The sequence below is a fragment of the Lagopus muta genome, chromosome 4, assembly GCF_023343835.1.
Source record: "Lagopus muta isolate bLagMut1 chromosome 4, bLagMut1 primary, whole genome shotgun sequence".
NCBI classification, from domain to species: domain Eukaryota; kingdom Metazoa; phylum Chordata; class Aves; order Galliformes; family Phasianidae; genus Lagopus; species Lagopus muta.
In genome coordinates this window covers 3,681,037-3,701,558 of record NC_064436.1, presented here as the reverse complement: position 1 = coordinate 3,701,558, position 20,522 = coordinate 3,681,037, and the positions used below count along the sequence as shown (strand labels likewise).

Genomic DNA, 20,522 nt, shown 5'->3' with positions numbered 1-20,522 from the left:
TGATATGATACATTTGCACCTTTCTTAGGGAGTTTGACCATTTTATACTTCAAGGGCAACGCATAACAACATCTGTTATATATGCCTATGTCTATTAGGTAATAATGCCATGCTGCCAAATCTGTATTACAATACATGACCTCAGGAACAGGTTTTCCTAGTGTTTGGATAATTCAAATAACACATATATAGAGAGAGAGATCTGATCATGGACAGATTATAAGCAGGTGACTATTTCCGAATAACTAATTCCCTTAACATTTTGGAAGGATTGCAGGGGCACTTCGTTCTATTTGTTTTCAGTTCTGTCTATTTCTGTCAGCTATAAAGGGATTTATTTTTTCAAAAAAAATAGTCCTAGATCTTGCCATTCACAGAAGTGCAATTTAGACATATAAGCTCTGGGAAGACGAGACAGCCCAGCTAGTAAAAGGGGCAGAAGGCATGTCCTGTGAGAGAAGGCTGAGGACACTTGAGCTATCTAGTTTGAAAAAAAAGGAGGCTAAGAGATGACTTTGCTGCTCTCTGCAACTCCCTGAGGAGGGGAAGTGGAGAAGTCACTTCTCCCTGGGAATCGATGACAGTACAGGTGGGGACTGCACAAAGCTGCACAAGGGGAGATTCAGAACAGATATTAAGGAACCATTTTCTACCATGAGGGTGATCAAACACAGCAACAGGCTTCCGAGAGAGGTGATTGATGCCTATGCTGTCAGTGTTCAAGAGCCATTTGGACAATGCCCTCCAAAACGTGCTTTGCCTTTTAATTATGACTGAGGTGGTCAGATAGTTGGATAAGGCAGTCTTTGTAGGCATCTTCCGACTGAATTATTCAATTCTACCTCCTTTGTAAGTCTTTCAAGTAAAAGAATAGAAAGACCATGTTTAGGAAGAAGAAAAAGAAAAAAAAAAAAAAGAAAACAATAACATAGTTTTTATAAGGTTTTATAAGGTTTTATGCAAGTTTTTACAGGTTGAATACGGAGTATTTTCTTGGCTTGTAATAAGGTGAATAAGAACCTTCAGCAAGAAATGGAACATGCTGCAAATTCCTGAAACAGAAATCCTTTTAAGTGCCTATCCTTAATGTTTGTTTTACATGTATACATGACACACAAACATATATAGAGGGAGATGTATATACTGTTTGGATGTGGTGCTCAGGGACATGATTTAGTGGAGGGCTGTTAGAGTTAGGGTAGTATGGTTAGGTCGTGGTTGGACTTGATTCTATAATTCTATAGCTCCTCATTAAAGAGAAATGTCAGTTCCTCAGTTTAGCTGATTAGAATGGCAGGCAGGATACCTTTCTGAAGCTCTTTAAAATCAGGCATATCCATGCTTAGTACTAGGATCTTAATTTTCTAAGTGCTTTTCAAGCACAATTAATATACAGTAATAGGAGCAACTCAGAGCTTTATAAAGGAAGCCTTCTCTTGCTTTTGAACATCTTGCTAAACCTGTCATTCTTGTAATGAAAGTGCTGTTCACCAGACACGGTGGTGGGCATGGAACAGGCTCCCTAGGGCAGTGGTCAGAGAACACAAGCTGCTGGAAGTCAGGAAGCAGTCAGACAACATTTTAGACAGAGGGTTTGAACTTCAGGTGTTCCTGGTGGACTCAGGAGTTGAACTCCCTGATCCCTGTGGGTCTCCTACAACTCATAGTTCTTGTACAATTATATTTTTCCTTTCCATGCCATATTTTAAATGGTTAGAATCTTTATTAACCCAGGATAGAAGGCAGAAACAGAAGGAGAGCGGACTCCTCTAAGCACTTCTCATTGAGCGTAGTTAGAAATTTCATTTTGTGTCCTTCTGCGTTCTGTTTAAAAAGATAAATTTTATGGATTGTTCTGATTAGCTAAGCAGGTTTTCATTAAATGCCTCAGCTCATAATAGTTATGAATTTTTTTTTTTTTTCGTGTTTCACAGGTTGCTTTGATTACAAATCACATTCCACATTGAAGGAATTTTTATTCCAGTTCTCAGGAAAGCAAGAACTAATTGATTCAAGCAAGAGGTAAGCTGATTCACAATGTTTTGGAAAAACTAAATAGTAGCCTGAAAAAGTCTCAGAATAAGGCCTTCTTGTATCACCTGAAGGCAGTATTTCAGAATGTTTGAAAAAATGCCAATGAAATTAAATAAAGTCAAGAATATTGAAGAAAATATTTTTCTATGGTAGAAAGAAAATGTGTTTGAAAGCAGATAAACTATTTGGACTGAGCTGTTCTCTCAATATGTTAATTGTTAATGTCTGTGAAGAAAATTCCATTACTTTATTACTGCCAGGTTTACTTACAATGTTACATTTTACTGTCTTCAAATTGCACAATTTTCTGCATGCTTTCATAATATTATCAAAGTTATGTTCACACATTTCATCCCAGAATTCCAATTGCAGTAATATCATTATGAAAGCTCATAGTTTGCCTCTTAGATGTTAAAAAGGACAAATTTTTGCATCTCCCTCTTCCATAACTATTTCAATTAGAAAATATTATGCAGAGTTCCCGCTTGGATTTTATAATTCTAGCAGGTGTAGACTTCAGCACGGGGATCATTCGCTGATGATGTACCTACAAAGGCTACATTTTCTGTCACAATTAATTATTCCCTTATTGAATCTGTCTGATCACCACATAAAAGATTTTCTCTAGAGCGGTGACCTTCTCCCTCACATTTTGCTTCTGTCTGACAGCTGGAGTTTGGCTGTAATTTTATTCAAGGTGTTGTTTGTCATCTGAGGCAAAAAATGGTCAGAAGACTTTACTGCTTAGCAGTAATGTATGTTTTCAAAGCTGGGCGCTCTTATGACATGTTTAGGGGATCACGTACACATTTATCAAGCAAGCTTGCTTGTTATTGTGCATAATAGAGTTAGCAGGAAAGTGTAGTGTTTTGATAAGTTGAAGCAGGAAAGGGTCAAGAAAAAAAAACAAAGAAAAAAAAATATAAGTTTAAATACCCTATCTGTAATTTGTCATATAGGTGAAGTCTTGGGATCATAGTGGAAAACAGAGAAGTTCACTGCAAAGAAAACCTAGTATTTTTAAGGCTAGTGTGTTCTCCACTTTAACTTTACAAACAGGACATATATCTGCTCATCATCATTAGAAGATCCATAGAAAACCATAAGAGATTATGCTAATTATAGCAACATTTGCTTGACCTGCAGAAGTAAGGGATAAGTGGGACAAAATGGCTATGGCATTCAGTGGTTCAGTCTTCCAGCTACTCTCAGCATGAAGTCCTCAGAAAGATGTACCATGATGTTGGAATAGATCTAGTTAAAACAAACGAAAGCCACCTCACTGTCCTTCTCACCGACCTACCTTTTAGTGGCTTTTAGTGGCTCCCTGTCACAATCACAAAGAGCTGATCTAAGCACCTGAGAGTGATCTTACTCTATGCAATTACTTACATGTATAAAAAATTCATTTTTTTAGTAGTAATTATCACTCACAGCACTGTACTTTTTCTTTGTTCCAGGACTCTACAATGGATTACTAAAGAATCATCTGTTAGATGTGTCCTCAGTAATGCTCCTTGAGATGGAATCTGTTTGAACCTACTAATGTCAACCCTGAAAAAGAAATGTCCTTCCAACACTACAATGTGTACGTATGGATAACCCAAACTAAAAGCAGGTTTTCATAAGGTACTGTCATAGCTTTCATAATTCAGGGTGAAGGTTTAAAAAGCTTGCATCCTTACAAAGTCTTCCTGTAGTTCTACGCCTGTGACTGGGCTGACATTTTCAAACAATTTTCCCCTTCTTTTTCTCTCAACATTTGACGTGTCTGAAGCTGTAGTAACCACCATCAGGATGTGTGTAGCAAGCTGAGATTTTGACACTTCACAGAGACACATACCAGAACATTAAAAAAAAAAAAAAAAAAAAAAAAAAAAAGCAGCTACTAAGAAGTAAGAAAAAAAATATTTTGCTAACCTACTGAGTTATGATATTGTGTTACAATGACCAAGATTATGTATGCATAAAAATATCTAATTAAAATATTAGATAAATAGTTCTTTCTCTCTTTTTCCAGCCCGTAAAGGGCATAAGAAATCTTGAAATAAAATTCTATATTCTCCTCTAAAGAAAGAAAGCATAAATTTTGCTTTCATTTTTCTACAGGAGATTGCATTTAATACATTATATATTATTCAATACATTTTGTAATGCCGTATGGATAACTCATCAGACAGTAGTTCTTCTATGGTACTCTTCAGTGGTCTCAGCAATAGCTCACAGATTATACACTACAAAAGAGGAAGAAGGATGCTGACTATCCTAAAAAGTTAATAATCTAAAGATGAACAGAACAAGAATCATTGACCTAACCAGACACACGGAGGGGAATGAAAAAACTGCAGGAATACACTGATAAACACAAAATCCAGCAGTTAGAGAACAGTCTGCAGTCCTTTTCCCACAGTCTTCTTCCTAATGTCATAAGAAACTCTTTAGATGATTAATTGAAAACCAGCAGAAAGGGGACATGAGTTGAAACAAGATGAATGTCCGAAGAATTTGATAGGTTGTGTACTGATAATATTTTATAACATGCCCCCAGATCATGTCCTTCTAGCTGTAAATATGCATTTTAAAAACACCATAATAAACTAGTCCGTTTATTTTAGAAGAAAACAGATAATTTGAAAGTAGCTGAGCAAGTGCTGATTAAAATAATCAGCATGCAATTTCTCCTCTCCTGTTAGATCAACAGACAAGCACACAAAAGCTTTGCCATGGCACATTTGAAACTATCTTCAGCTTCTCCATTGCTGTATTAACTGAAAATACATGTTATGATTTTTAAGCTGTAGGAGTAATAAAATCAGCAACAGCACTCAGTATGCTAATAATTCTCAGGTTTTGAGAGCTTCTGTTCTCAATTTCAGACCTTCCGAAAGATGAAGTGTGCTTTTACTTTGCTTTACCGTAAAGATAGATATTGACTCTAAGGGATCATCCTAGGAGGTTATGACTACGTACAAAATGAAAATTCTTTACTCAGTGGAAAAGTAAAAGACAGTATTTTAGGAACATGATGCACTATTGCACAGTATACATTTTCCGATGAGTCTAAATTACATCTGATAGCTCTATCAATGACTTGTCAACTTGATACATGCTCTTTGACTTGCTTAGCAGACCTCAAGAAATGGGCATTTGTACTTAGTTTACAGATGGATTTTTTTATTTGTTCTGCTGCCTCGTATTCTATAAAATTTCATTGCAAGATCTGCTTATGAAGTTTTCTACTTTTTCTACTTTAAAGCAATATGTTTCAAGCACTCGCAACAACTAGAATGAAGGAGCTGAATGTGTCCCTCTTAGTAAAATCTCAGGAAGGAGATAAGAGAAAAGCAGCTCCAAGTCAACCCGGGGGAGGGGGAATTATGGCACAGATTTCTGCCGTCTGCTAATTTTGGTGCATTTCCATGTTTATTTCCCATTCTGTCTTGTGCAGATTATGAAAGCTTTAGGTTTTGACTTTACTCAGCACTTCAGAACTTTAATGAACATAAGCCAAAATGCCTCAAGTCAGGGACATAATTAGGAGCTGGTCTCACAGCCAAAAGAAATCTTAAAAGGCTGCCCTCCTATTGACTTTCTTAAGCATCTGCTCAGAAAATACTATAATCTGAGCAACCTACTCATTAGTGTGGGTACATAAAGATCTTCAACCCACTCATAATTTCTATTCAAAACCACTGAATCAACGTTTTAATTACTTCAGTAGCATACACATCACAAGCTTTTCATTCTTGAGGATGGGCAAAAACTACATCAGCCTTCCCTAATAGTTCATTGGATTTGAAGTTAGCTGGTAGGAGTTCAAATTGTGCTGGCTGCAAATGGCAGGCAGACACCTTGGTTGCCCTAGCAACTTAGTCTGATCATAAGCAGAAAGATAGAGGTAATTTTTTTTTTTTTGTACTTTTTATATTTAAGTTACGATTAATAATATTAATACCTAATATCCTAATTCTTTGTAAGCTTTCTGATTTGCTCCAAATCACGCTGATGTTTTTTTGAAGGCTTCTGGGTGCTGTCCCATAGAAATTCAAAAAATAATCTCCATTCAGCGTGTACCGCCTCTGCTTCAGTTCTAAACATCTGCCAAGTAAAAAGCATCCAGTAATTGTCTGCTATTGTAAGAACTAGTGGTATCATGGCGGATCAGTGGCTTTGTGATAGAAACCAATCATGTTCCAAATGACATCAATAGCTAATATAGAAGCTATTACAGAGTTCCCTTCTCTGTCACGTCTATCTGTTGGTTAAAGAGAAATCAGTTCTGGATCTTCTAGAAGGACTCTTCAATAGAAGACAGAAGTTACAATCCGAGAAATAGAAAAATAAGTGTGTGTATGGTTTTTTTGGCTAATCATATGTTTGTTTCTGTAGGAAAACTGTCTTAGGAAGTGTATCTTTTTAGTGAAGTTTGACGCTCTTAGAATTCTGATTCGTTATATTATTAAAGAGCTTTTCAGGTTCAGAATAACTCAGATCAACTTTTAAGTAAGAGAAGTTGAAATGTAATTTGATTGCTTAGGAAGAGGTTAAAAATGGAGATTTTCTGGAAACTAAATTGCTGTATTAACTTTAAAGACAGTTCAAGGATCTTCTGAACTTAGATAGACACGAATTATGTACTTGGCTATACAGAACATGTAGGTGTAGCACCATGAGAAGTCTCTATCTAACTGCTCATTTTTCTTACTTCTGAAAAAATAGCACTCAAATTGCCATTGATGTTTCTGTGTTCCTTTTCAAAATGTATCCGTATTATCCTTTCAGTAACTACATATCAGAACATTTTTCACTTTATAATGGAAACCCATGTTTTGCATTTATATGAAAGAAATGCTAAAATACTTCTTGCCATGTTTTTATGTTGTTTTTCTTGTCCTGCACCTCACCACAAAGAAATTGTCTTACTTGTTGCTTCCTCTTTGATGTCGTGGTCTTTACCTGCTACCTGTGGCAGCTGTAGCATTCCACTTCACTTACTATGAGGAAAATAATATTAATAATAATAATAATACCAATGTAAACTGTGCATTTAAAAGCCTTCCAGAATAAATTTTCGTTCTGATGAAAGAAATTTGACTGTCACAGGGAAAAACTATGCAGTTAACTTAGCTCCAGACAAATCAGTATCAAAGCAGTTTATTGATTTATTAATGATGTCTAATTAAGCAGAAATCAGTGGATGACTCAAAATCCATACCAATGCAACTAACAGCACTACGTTGTTACAAAACGCTGAGAAATACCGACAATTTTTTAAATGCTTTTTTGTAGCTGATCCCAAGAAATTGCAATTATACACCCATAGATGTATGCACACACACTTGTGAATACAGGTTCCCACAGCTGCATGCACATGCAGGCACCTGCTGTGACTCATTTCTCCTAAATTGATCCTTGCTTTCATAACTTGCTCTAAAAGGGCTTTAGGTACTTGCATATGCACCTGCTTGTTCATATCCTCATCTATTGCTGAAAAGATTGTTCCAGACTAAGCTACAATGACCTATTTCTCTGGATTTACAAGAAAAAAAAAAGAAAAAAAAATGCGCGAGGTTAAAATCACAGACTATTGCTGGCGATACCTAAACTGCAATATGATTCAAGGCTTATAGATCTACATAAGATCAGGTCTTTCCAGAAATTAGATTGATTTCAGCTATGGAGTAGGATCACAAACTGATTTTTTTCTGACCAGAGATATGATGGTCTTGGGTGGTAGTGGTTTTCTTCTTTTTAGCAAATACTAATGAGAAAAATGTTGTAATAGATGAGAAAATGTCATTGGTTAAACTGATTTTTTCTCCCTTCAAGAAGCTGCTGTTTCTCAGGCACGAGGAAACTTACCTAGTTAGCAGAGTTGATGGAGTCAGCCAGTCTTGGTTCTAGTGGCATTTTATCACGTTGATATTGGTCTGCATTACTGTGGCTGATTACAAATGGGCTGTTTCAGAATAACTCAGTTGAAGCACTTCCAGCTAGTGTCAGTGGCAATTCTTCTTTTGGGCATCCAGAAATCTGTATGGTTCCCCAAGGAACTATGCTGGCCCAAATGTTTCTGAAGTTACTGTAGGTTGCTTCTTGAATTGGCTCTATTAGAGGCTTAGTTTCTTGTATGACTGTTAGAAAGTTGATCTCTAACTATATATCTTATGTTCTTTAACAATTGTAGGAGATCATAGACCTAGCCTTTATAGTAGAAAAATCCCACAAGAGCTCTTCATAGGACTGATGTTTTGAATTACAAGCTCTCCAGCAGATAGATTATATCTTTCTCTGGGTTTCAACACTGTTTCCTGTTTCTCACTAAGTCGTTTTCTCTTTTCTTTGCCTTATCTAAAGTCAATGCATCTCATATCAGAGCTTTCCCTGTTTAGCCCGTGATCTCATGTGTTTCATCACAGTTTTCTATTCACAGTCAGTGTCTGTGTGACCTGTGAGTGTCTCTCAGCTTCCCCTCCTTACAGATCAATCTGTCTCAGCGGAATTAATGCCAGACACCTCAGGTACCATTCTATTTCTGTCTAACCCTTTCCCCTTCTCTGTAATGAGTGAGGTATTCCTGATCAAATCCTATCAAATGCCAGATACCTTTCTCATAACACAACGATTCAGATAATCAGAGAAATAATTAGAATCACATACCAGTATTAAAAGTTACCTTTCTTTACATAGCAATTTCTGAATAATTATTGTCAAAATCTTCCAAAATTTATTCCAAGTGAAAACATATAGGGTGAAATTCTGCAGAAAATAATTACTTTATAATTGAAATAATATTATATTTTCATTCTTACGTACCACAGTTGAACAACCTTACAAAATAGGTAATGTTATAGACCATAGATAAGATAAACAATACGTGCTGCTGTATTTCTAGCCTGTATGATTTTCATAACTCCTCTAATGTCGTCTAAAAAGAAACACGGATCAGGCAGTTATGAGGCACTGAAAGGAAATTGCTTACAGAGCCTTAGAAATGAGATGTCAAGCCTTTTTTCTTGTTTTGACTGATTTTAAGTTTTATTGTATATATATTTTGAATTTTTAGTATAATTTGTGAAATACATACTTGTTAAAATTCTAAAAATAGATAGAATCAGAAGAAGATTTTTTGAAAACCCAATAATGAAAATAAATGTTTTTGCAATGACTTGCTTGCTTAAAATGTTCTGGTGTTATAGTTAATAAAAGATTTATATGAGTATTTCAGTAAATCAACATATAGATGCTAATATTGGTATGCTTCGAATGTGTCTCTAATTCATATCTCCACAAATACTAACATTTCAATCTTAGAGCAAAATTCCATTATTGAAAGAGCCGGGTTGTCTTAAGAATTATCCACATATAAAATTCAGATGAAAATTCTAGAAAAAAGAGGTAATAAAAACTTCTCTAAAAAAAAATTTATCATTAAAAGTGATATCTATCCGACTCCACTGTCATACTATTAGAAGAAAAAGCATTCTCACGAATCTCAGTGCTCTTTGTCATGTAGTACTTGGTTATATTTCTTTAGACAGATGTTAAATGTAGTGCTGCAAAAGCAAAAGGTAGCATTTGCCAAATATGCAGCAGGAAAGAAGCAGGAAATAAAACCCTTCAACTCTTTTCAAGATAATAAATTATCAAGAACAGTGAAGCAATAAGAGCTTGCAGAGAAATGAATCTTTATGAGAGGCAGGAAAAAAAATGCACACAGGATTGAAAAAGGAAAAAGAAACTTTGGAAAGTTTCAGTGTTTGAGAAAAAGTGTTTAAGAGCTGTTATCCTGGTAACTATATAAAAGTTAGGCATATTGTATTAAGCTATTTGCTTAGTCAATGGAGATAGGAGCAACTCCTGAATAGCGTCTCAGACGTGTAAGTGCATCTGCAAGTACCTAATGCTCTTGTAAAGGGAGCTATGAGTGCAAGGATAAGTTCAGGAGAAAAATATTACACAGTAGTGCATTAGTAAGAGACAACAAATAGATGCTTGAAAACTGGTACAAAGATGAACTTTAAACTATAATATTAAAAAAGATCACGGCTAACTTAAATGCTCCCCATTTCAAGACCGCTATGCTGCCACTAATGAAACAAGCAAGTTAAAAATCTTCTAAATATACATTACCATATATGTTCAGAAGGGGAAACTCAGCTATTCTTGGTGAAAAGGCCTGAAATACTGAACGTTCAGCCAAATTTTAAAACAGTGTCGCTCCGGGATATATACACATAGATGATGCAAGCTGCAGAATGATACCAAGCAGACGCAGGGGTGAATCTGAATGAAGCATTCCTTGTACAGCTCTGCTGCCTTGGCTTTGCATGTCACAGTTGAGGAGGCCAGCATATATCCTCTCTTTATGTGATGTGATAAAATCAATCACTCAAATAAAGGGGGCAGCCACTCACTCATGCCCCCACACAGGGAAAAGTATGGGTGGAGTTTCATAGGTAAAGCAAAAGCTGCGCACAAAAGGAAATCAAAATAAGAAATCCGTTCTGTGCTTCCCATCAGCAGGCAGAAGTTCAGCCATGTTGAGCAAAGCGGTGCTTACCTGGGAAGACAGATGCCAAATCCAAATTCAAAACATGGCACCACACAAGAAACCATGGAGAAAATTAACTGTCCTAACAAAAATAAGCGGTACACGGTGGAAAATGAAGGCAATTTGAACATTGTTTATGTTAAGTTCGATTTGGTAATATGACAGAAGTTGCAACAACCTGTAGCACATTCCTTGAGGAAGGACTGAGGTGGTAGGTCTTCTGTCTGAAAGCACATTTTACTTCATATTGGCGCTGTGTTTTCCAGAGCTTCATTTGTTCTCCTATGTTGTGGGGAAACAGGGTCTTAAATGAGATATTTAATTTTTACCTAACATCAGCAAACGTTTGAGGTCAAGTCCTCTAAAAGAAATAAGACTCTATCTTGAGGTAAAACATTTTTTCCAGAACTGATTTTTTCTGTCCCGTATTTCCACCATACTTTTGTACTCAAAGTTATTTTTTTCTATCTTTGCTATCTCCTACTAAGCATAGAAAGACCTGCCTTATCTCTAGCTTAGTCCACTGTGGGAACATAAGATAGTTCAGGTTTTTTTTTTGAAAGTGACATTAGTTTGAATAGCCTCGCTTTTAAACACCGAAAGATATTTTCTTCAAATAGCCTTGCAGCAATAAAGGAACATCTCTATCACTATTGCATTCTGCTTAAATTGTTCTTCAAATATGGTATTAAAATCATCTCTAGGTTTGACTACTTAATATACCATTTCTAGCCTTCAGTAATAGCTAGCTGGCTTTCATCATGTCATGCTTTTCTCATTTTTAGACTGTTTCTCATATGGTGTAGTCACTCAGAACACCAAGAGAAATTATCAACCTCTTATTATAACCTTTGTAACTGTTTTAATTTTCATTCTAATGCAGAATTAATTATTTGAACACAAATATCCAAATAGCTGTCATTACTTCTAATTCATTTATTTTCAATAAATAAATACATGGGAGTTGGGGGGGGGGAGAGGAGGAATTAATGCCCTTGAGGGTAGTAATAGTTTTGAAAGTCTCAAGACACTATAAAGTGAAAAATGTAAAGCAGATGCTCAAGCTTTATACCGTTCAAGTGTATTCAAATATCTCAGTTTTCTTTTTCTAAAAAATTATTGTCCATATGTTTTTACACATTTCTTTCTTTTGAAAAACAAAATGTTTTTGTCATTGATCCTTGCGGTTTTCTATTCTTCATCTTTGAAAACTGTCATAGTCACCTTCAAATATGGGCTCTGATGATAAAGGTCTGTCTGGGAAACAAATCCTATTAATTACATGACAAAAATAATTTAATTCAATCTTAAGGAAGAGAGATGAGGAAGGTAATTTCAAAGCTCATTTCAAAGACGTGGTACCATGTAAATAATTATATATCTTCCTCTGGTGACTGAAGACCATCACTGTGATCACACTGCTAACTCTAATTCTGATGTTGTGTTTCCTCATGCACGGTTATGAAATGTAATGAAATGAAATTGTAAGTAGCTGTTAATTAGAATATTTTTCAGACTCTATTAGGTAATATTTCATCTATCCACTTGATAATAAAAAAAACAGATTTCAACGTCCTTGTGTTTGTTTGTTTCTATTATGTATATAGAGATGCTGTTACTGCAAAAGCATCCCAAGCTGATGTCTTGGCAAGGACTCTTTGAATGATACTGGAGAACTGTTCTTTGGTTGAGATACTTGTTGATGCTCTCTTCACATGACATTTGCTCTCCACATGACCCATCTTTCCTCTATATTCAGAACCACATTGCTTCCCTCTGCTTCCTTCTTGATCCTTTTGCAAGACCCTTCTCAGTGCTGTGACTCTCCATTTAGCTGTCCATATGTCTGGCCTCTAAACAAGCTCTTGCTTTTCGCTTTTTATATTGCGGTATATTCATTTTCTACCACACATTGGATTGCTTTGAACCACAAGACTACTTTTTGTCTTTAAGTAAGTCCTTCCCTTTTGTCTGTGGCTTCAATAATTGCTCATCTCATCCCTTGTATTTAACATTGTCTTCAAACCAAACACAGTATAGACTGTGCTTAAGGCACATACACAAATTCTCAGAGCACAGGTCATTTCTAACTAAAATACAGCAGAAGTGGTGATCTGAATTTCACTACATAAATGTGATTGCCACAGGAATCTGCGTTGGCATCTTTTTCTATCTGAAAGGTCTCGATGCTCCACTAATTCTATAAAATTCGTGTAACTGAAAAGAAAACCCAACCTAAAATCAACAACTATCTTTTAATGCATGAGCTTCACATCAGAAGTTGGATATTACATTCCTTTCAAAAACAGCATCCATTTAATATTCCGTGTGGCATAAACAAGCAGTACAGCTATTGAACGCTGGATGTAGCTAATACGTATATATTCATGCAGAATTAAAAAAAAAGCGGTTAATATTTTTGCAATATTGTCTTAGTCAGAGAAAAGAATATTAAATGCAGTCCTTTGTAAGCTAGTGTGTGAGTTTGCACCGTAAAATTCACAGGTTCAGGTGTCATAAGGAAAGTGGCACATTTCAGAAAGAGTGACAGCTCTAACACAAGTGGAGGTCAACTTACACTTTTCACATACTCACACTGACCGTGGGATTGTGGACTTTGCTGACTGAAAATCAGAAGTATAAACTAACGCGTATCAAGTGTATAGCTGCCTCCTTAGGTCCGAACTACTTTCCAGACTTGCCTCAAATAGGTAAAATAATTTACATATCCACTCTTACCACTTCATTTAAACCTCTGAAAATGCAATGAGCTAGTATGTTTCCTCTGAAAGCTGTTTATATGAGATACTTTTTGTGTTGGCAGCTATTTTAGAGGAGGGAAAGCTTTCTTAATTGCTAACCACTTATTATTAGAATAAAACCGGATACATTTCACAAATGCATTCTCCCTTTCTGTGTACGTAAAATTTTAAGCACGGAGTTGTTTTCCAGAACACAAGATGTAGCTTGGTAACTGATTTAACGTACTTTAATAGCTGGTTCGTAACTAATGCTTGTATCATACAAATTGTCAGACTAGAAATGGCTGCCAGTGATTCTTGTCAGACTTAGTTTCCTTGCCTATTCAGCCACGTCTCAATTAATAAATCCCATTTCTATGAGTTATAAAAAGAATATGCTTTGTTGTTTTTCTTTCATGTCAGTACAGAGTTCAAAACAGTAAGGGCTCAATTTGAAAGGTTCTCTGTATATACAGTGTCACATTTCATGCAGAAAATCTGCATTGGTTGCGATTGACCCACAGTCTGCTCGGAATGAAAAGGAAATAATCAATCAGAAAACTAATTCTCACATCTACGATAAAGAAAGCTCTTCACATACATTCAAAGTGGATAAGCTCCACCTGTTTACTCAATAAGATGCCCTAGATTTAAGCGGTACTTAAAACTCATGAATCTCATCTGAACATCAGCTGCCAAGAAATGCCCCACCCAAATGAAAATTTTGCTTATTTAACAAAGGAGAATGTACATATGTGGAGGAAATCATTCAATTTTATGATTTTCTTCACTTACAAAGCACTCATAAATATGAACTGGATCCTGAATGATGCTGAGCATCTGGCCCTGGTCCAGAAAAGCACTTCAGTGCATTTTTAAGTATGAAAATAATCATGGGGTTTAACTGGCAGATATTCTAGCTGTCTATGTACTTTCATGGATTGGTGGGGCTGGGCAGGAAGGATGGAAAAGAATGGGAAATAAAAATTTACGTTCATGCTACGTGTTGCCTGCTGAAATAATTTGCTGTTGGATTTGTGGAAAACTGAATATTTCCACAGTCTGGCAGACCACTCCTTTGCCAAAACAGTCGCCTTTGTCTTTCTTTCGGCAGTGGAACTCTAGCCTGTAGCTGCGATCTGATGCATGTTTTCAGGTACAACGACAAATAGTGTAAATCTGAGTGCTTCTGGGAACAATTTAGGAATGTAATGCAACATAGCGATTACACGATGTACACAATACAACCAAAGTAATACTGGATCTGATTCCCCAAGGATCACATTTCACATTTCAGCGAGAATCCATGGCAGTTGCATAGTCCCTTTCATGCAGTAAGGAATTTATGCAGACCAGCCTGTCCAGGTTAAGATCACTACCACTGTTTAATAAACAGTTTGATGAAAATACTTAGGTGCATAGATGAGCACAGATTTGAAGAAGTCCATCCATTGCAGGACGGATGCATGTTTTTGCCAGTGCAGGATGTGATCCACACTACCCATGCACTGGTTTGGTAGGCTTTGATCTGGTGAAAGAATATGACTACGGCTTCACTGGTCCAGGCTGAGAATCAGTCTAAACCAGCATTCTTTCTCCCAAAATGAAGCTAAGCAGGTGTCTAAGGAAGATTAGGAGCAAGGCAAATATATTTATCTGCAGAAACATCTAAATCTCAAAGTACTCAAATAAAATAATTCCAAGCGTAGCATGGTAGGTCTCATATTATTATTATTAAGCATCTCATATTATTTGAACCATTCAAGCTTTTCTGAACTTTGTCCCCAAGTCCCTCTTAACTTCTTAAATCCAAAACATATTCTAACAAAAACCTGTTGTGATGAAATGACTCTTTCATGTTTACAACCTGGCTCCTATTGACTGGCAGTTTTATGAGTCTATCTGAATCTCGTAAGGGTCACTCTGGCAAAGACGTGAAGATTTCATCTCACTCCACTCTGTTCATGCCAAAAATCTCTTTTTTTTTTTTGAGCTTCTCTTTCATAATCTCTGTACATGCTCTTTTTCCAGGGCATCATACAGCTTCTGATCACCTCACTCTCACTGCGATAACCTTTGTTTTTTAGTGGAGAAGGAGGGAATAAGGATATTGATGGTAAATACTTTAGTTGACCAGAATTTTGAAGAGCTTTTCATTTGAATTGCCATACTTTGCCCAAATTTGTATATGATGATGAATTTTTATTGGCTGATGATGCCAAAGCTTTTACTGAAGCGTATATATCCCAACAGTTTGAATCCTTTGTCTTCTCTCATTTAATCAATGTTATGGAAGTGTTGCATTAATTGTACTGCATAGTAACTAATCTAATATTAACTGAAATAGATTTCACTGAGAATTATATAGATATTGTAGTTAACCCTTCCTATTATGTTTGTATAAAACTTCAACAGAAGTTTTCAACAGAAATCATGCCTTGGTAGAATATGAATTACTTCTATTAGCTTCTGTGAAAGCTTCAGTTAAAATAAAAGGAGTGTGCAAAGAATATCATAGCTGTCATCCACCTGGACAAAGCAACTTTTATCTCAGACTAGGCATCTACAAAATATTCCTCTGATTCATACTTAAACTGCTCAGAGTCTTCATTGGAAGCAACATTTATAAGGGTGACACATTTTAGTTTCCCACTTCTTCTAAACAAAATATTGGGCCATAAAAAAATCTAAATAAATACTATCCACATATCCACATTAATGTAAGATATGTTGACTTTTTAGTCCCCTGTCACAGAATTAACATAAGCATAGTATAATATGAGTGAATTCTGAATACCACCAGCATTCAGAGCAAGTACTGTGCTCCTTACAAGATAAAGACTAACTCTACTCTACTAGCTCCTGCAGTTCTTTAACTTAAGGAAGAGATAAATTAAGATGACCTTAACTGAATTTTATACACAGTAAGGTTCTCATCGAATTCCTAGAATAGACATTAAATATTTTCATTAACAATCTGCCTGAACTTAATCTACATCCTTCTAATATGTTTTACTACCACTGCTTTTCACTTTTTCTGCAGACCAACATTTCTGTCATTATATTCCCTATCTTCAATTTAGGTAGTGTTTTCATTATTACTAGTTTCTTCTTTGTACTCATATCATCTTCTGTTCCATCTGAGGAATCTTAAGTACGGTATTTCTTGAAATCATTAGCTACAAGTTCTGAATATAACTGGTCACTGTTCTTTTAACATAATGAGAGTTTTGCACCATCCCATGTTTTCCTTGAGAATCTCAAGCATAATTGCTGCCATTAGTTATTCTGAATATGAAGACTTCAAATGGTCTTTAAAGGGCATGTTCACTATGGAAAGAACCTGTAGTTTAGCAGGATATAACCACAAGATCAATATTCAGTTCCTTGACAGTATTCTTCACAGATGGCATTAGATGACCTCTGAATGAATCCAGGACAAGTTTTTGTTTTCTTTTCCTTAAGCACGCATTTTGTTTCCTGATCCGAATGATTTTCGGGCGATCCTTGATTAGCTCTGTAAACATCCATCCTCCATTTCGACACCTCACAATTATTTCAGTAGGCAGCTATTCCTTCAGCATTTCTTTATGCTTCAGTATCACATACAGAGACAATATTATACCATCTGTTAACATTGCCAGAATTACTATACCATGCATTTTTTCATCTACCAGAAATTTAATGCTGGTAAATTTTGGACATGCTTTTTCAATGTCTCAATGGAGCAAATCCAGACAAAGAAGCTATCGTTTGACAGAACCGAAAACTGGTAGAGAGAAATTAAAGCAAACAGAAGTTCTTTGCTGTATAGGAACTGCTGAGTCACAGCCTGAACTTTTGATTGATCACCTGAGGCAAGCACTGAGGCAGCCAGAGGAGCACAGGTGAAGGCAATTCTCCTGCCCTGCAGAAAGGGGTGGAACCTGGCTGCAGCCCTCCTAGACCTATTTAAGAGCTGACTACCAGTGGGGAAGGATCTCTTCTGGGGATCTGCTGTGCTGGTGTTTTGTGGGTGAGCTCAGGATAAGGGTAAGCCTTCTATTTTCTCTGTTTTGTTATCATAGTCTGCTCTGCCTAACTCTCTTGTTTATTTTGTGATTATAGCATCCCAGTATTCTTTGTTTATACATTTGGTGAGCCAGACAGGCCACATATACTGAAACTGATATCATGTCTTTTCTTTGGAATTTCTATAAATGGTTCAAGGGGGAGAGCAATACTCCTCAAGAGCAAAAGAATCCAGGGCCGATCCCAGGATCTGGGAGAAACAGAACGCCTGCGGACTAGGTGCAACATTCGGATGTTGGAAGAAGCAGAGGTCCTGCCAGTAAGTAAAACCAAAATGCCGCCTACTTGAGCTCCTCAATTGGGACCCATAAGGGTCTCCTGAAAACAAATGTTTAATGACTTAATTCGGGCTGGGGTCCAATTTGCTAAGATTGACCACCAGCCCAACCGTGTCCTTTTCCAGCTCTGGAGACAACTGAAGGACAATCAAAAATTCCAGAACCACCATAAGAAATGAAGGGTAAGGGTTATGACGAGAGTACCAACAGCAACTAGGAACCTAGAGGAGGAGGCTCAGGGGAGACCTCATTGCGCTGTACACCGTCCTGAAGGGAGGTTGTGGTGAGGAGGGATTTGGCCTCCTCTCCCAGGCAACGAGCAGGGCACGGGGTAATGGCCGCAAGATGTATCAGAGGAGGTTTAGATCAGACATGAGGAAGAACTTGTTCTCTCAGATGGTGGTCAGGCACTGGAGTGGCTGCCCAGGGAGGAGGTGGAGTCGCCGTCCCTGGCAGTGTTCAAGAGGCGTCTGGATGAGGAGCAGCATGCTGTGGTTTAGTGCCTGTGGTGGCAATGGTGATGAGGAGACGGTAGGAGTAGATGATCTTCTAGGTGGTTTCCAAGCTTGTGTTTCTATGATTCTATGAACCTTGTAACAGTGTACTTAAGGCTGCCCTGAAGACAGACTCCCAGTCTCTGCAGGAGTGGGCCAAAAGACTGCATGAAACCCTGAGGGACCTAAATGAAAGACCTCGAGACGGCAGACCCAGCGCCCTGAGAATGTTGCAGACGACATGGGCCACCCTGCTTAGGACCCAAATTACGTGCACTGAATATCAGGTAAGACCCCAGATTGGTAACGAAAATAATCTTCTGCTCCCTGCCCCTGTGGATTTAGAGCCGGGTACCCATAAAATGAAATGGCCCTGGAAGGTGCAGGTAGGACCCAAGTGGTGTGGCCTACTTGCACCTTGGGGGCGAATGTTGGAGGTGGGAGGCTCAGTAGTTCCTCCAGTAATAGGTACATGGCGTACTGATATTGTGGTCAACACTCCGATCTTTATCGCTAAAGGGACCCCCATCGTGTCCCTGTGGCAGATCAGGACACCTCCTTTGGTCCCTGATATCGTAATGCAGCCGCAGACATCCGGCCAGCAGGTGAGGTTCGGGCGGCCAGGACGTGCGCCAGTACAAGCGGAAGTGTTGACCCCGGACAGAAATACGGCCTGTATCTTGCCCTGGAGAGCAGACCTTCCCCTCCTGGTACCTCTGAAACATCTGTATTACTCCCAGTGAACAAATCACTGGACTTGTGCGCCGATGTGGTGAACAGCAAAATGGCATTTATTACAAGTGAACTCTAGGTTATATACCCTACGTGCTTCGTCTATGCCCCCAGGCATGTCACCGAGCAGGGGAGGTTCTACCGCATCACATCCCGACCTGGTGTAGTCAACGTCTGCTCCTGACGCATCACATTTGGATTTTGATGCTAGAAGCCTAATAACAATATGTGCAGCACTGAGTCATGGCCTGAATCTCTGATTGATCACCTGAGGCGAGCCTGGAGTCAGCCAGAGGAGCGCAGGTGAAGGCAATTCTCCTGCCCTGCAGGAAGGGGTGGAACCTGGCTGCACCCCTCCTAGACCTATTTAAGAGCTGACTGCAGGGGGGAAGGATCTCTTCTGGGGATCTGCTGTGCTGGTGTTTTGTGGGTGAGCTCAGGATAGGGGTAAGCCTTCTGTTTTCTCTGTTTTGTTATCATAGTCTGCTCAGCCTAACTCTCTTGTTTATTTTGTGATTATAGCATCCCAGTATTCTTGGTTTATACATTTGGTGAGCCAGACAGGCCACATATACTGAAACTGATATCATGTCTTTTCTTTGGAATATCTATAAATGGTTCAAGGGGGAGAGCAATACTCCTCAAGAGCAAAAGATTCCAGGGCCGATCCCAGGATCTGGGAGAAACAGAACGCCTGCAGTCTAGGTGCAACATTCGGATGTTGGAAGAAGCAGAGGTCCTGCCAGTAAGTACAACCAAAATGCCGCCTACTTGAGCTCCTCAATCAGGACCCATAAGGGTCTCCTGAAAACAAATGTTTAATGACTTAATTTGGGCTGGGGTCCAATTTGCTAAGATTGACCACCAGCCCAACCGTGTCCTTTTCCAGCTCTGGAGACAACTGAAGGACAACCAAAAATTCCAGAACCGCCATAAGAAATGAAGGGTAAGGGTTATGACGAGAGTACCAACAGCATCATGGAACCTAGAAGACTTTTGTTGTTCCAAATGGAAAGAAAAAAAAACCTGCCTCAGGTGTCTCGGGCCACAATGCCTGAGCCACCGGAAGCAAAGGAATTGGCCCTAGCAAAATTCATGGCGTGACAAGGGAAGTTAGTCCCCCCGAGGGCTCCCAGACGGGTCTGGAGGCCCTATGTAGAGTTAATGACTTATTGGTCCCGAAAAAATATTCAGAGAGTTATGGCGTTGGTGGGCACCGGAGCAGAAACATCAGTTATCTACAGAGATCTGACGAAATTTGATGGGAACAGAGTGATGATTGGTGGTTTTATGGGACAGACTATTCCGGTCACCCGAACATGGTTAGATCTGGGTGTTGGGTGTCTCCCACCCGGGGAGTACAAGGTATCTCTTGCTCCAGTCCAAGAATACATCCTGGGCGTAGATATTCTATGGTGACGGTTACTGGCTCACTATTCGGCGTTACAAACAGTAGAGCCAGTAACTCAAACAGCTGCAGTTATAGTCAAGACCACTCTGCCAATTCAGGAGCGGGTGAAAGATCTGACCCACCTTCCTAAGACAGGGGTGGCCCAAGCACAAACAGTGTCACGGGGGGTCGCCTATCTCAGCCAAAGGAGCAGTCTGTCTTCATCAC

At 38.2% G+C, this 20,522-nt stretch overlaps 1 long non-coding RNA gene across 5 annotated transcripts in view; it reads left to right on the top strand.

Annotated features, from left to right (window-relative positions):
• Nucleotides 1-17,239, top strand: part of LOC125692420 (uncharacterized) — a 59,526-nt gene extending 42,287 nt beyond the window's left edge. For 3 of the 5 annotated variants that reach the window (XR_007376644.1, XR_007376645.1, XR_007376647.1), the window contains 2 exons: nt 1,935-2,022; nt 3,495-3,871. This is a non-coding gene — a long non-coding RNA (uncharacterized LOC125692420). Of the gene's footprint in view, nt 1-1,934; nt 2,023-3,494; nt 3,872-8,467; nt 8,556-10,557; nt 12,095-17,143 lie in introns of those variants that run through there. The other 2 variants (XR_007376646.1, XR_007376648.1) reach the window with 2 other exon arrangements.
• Nucleotides 17,240-20,522: the final 3,283 nt, after the last annotated feature.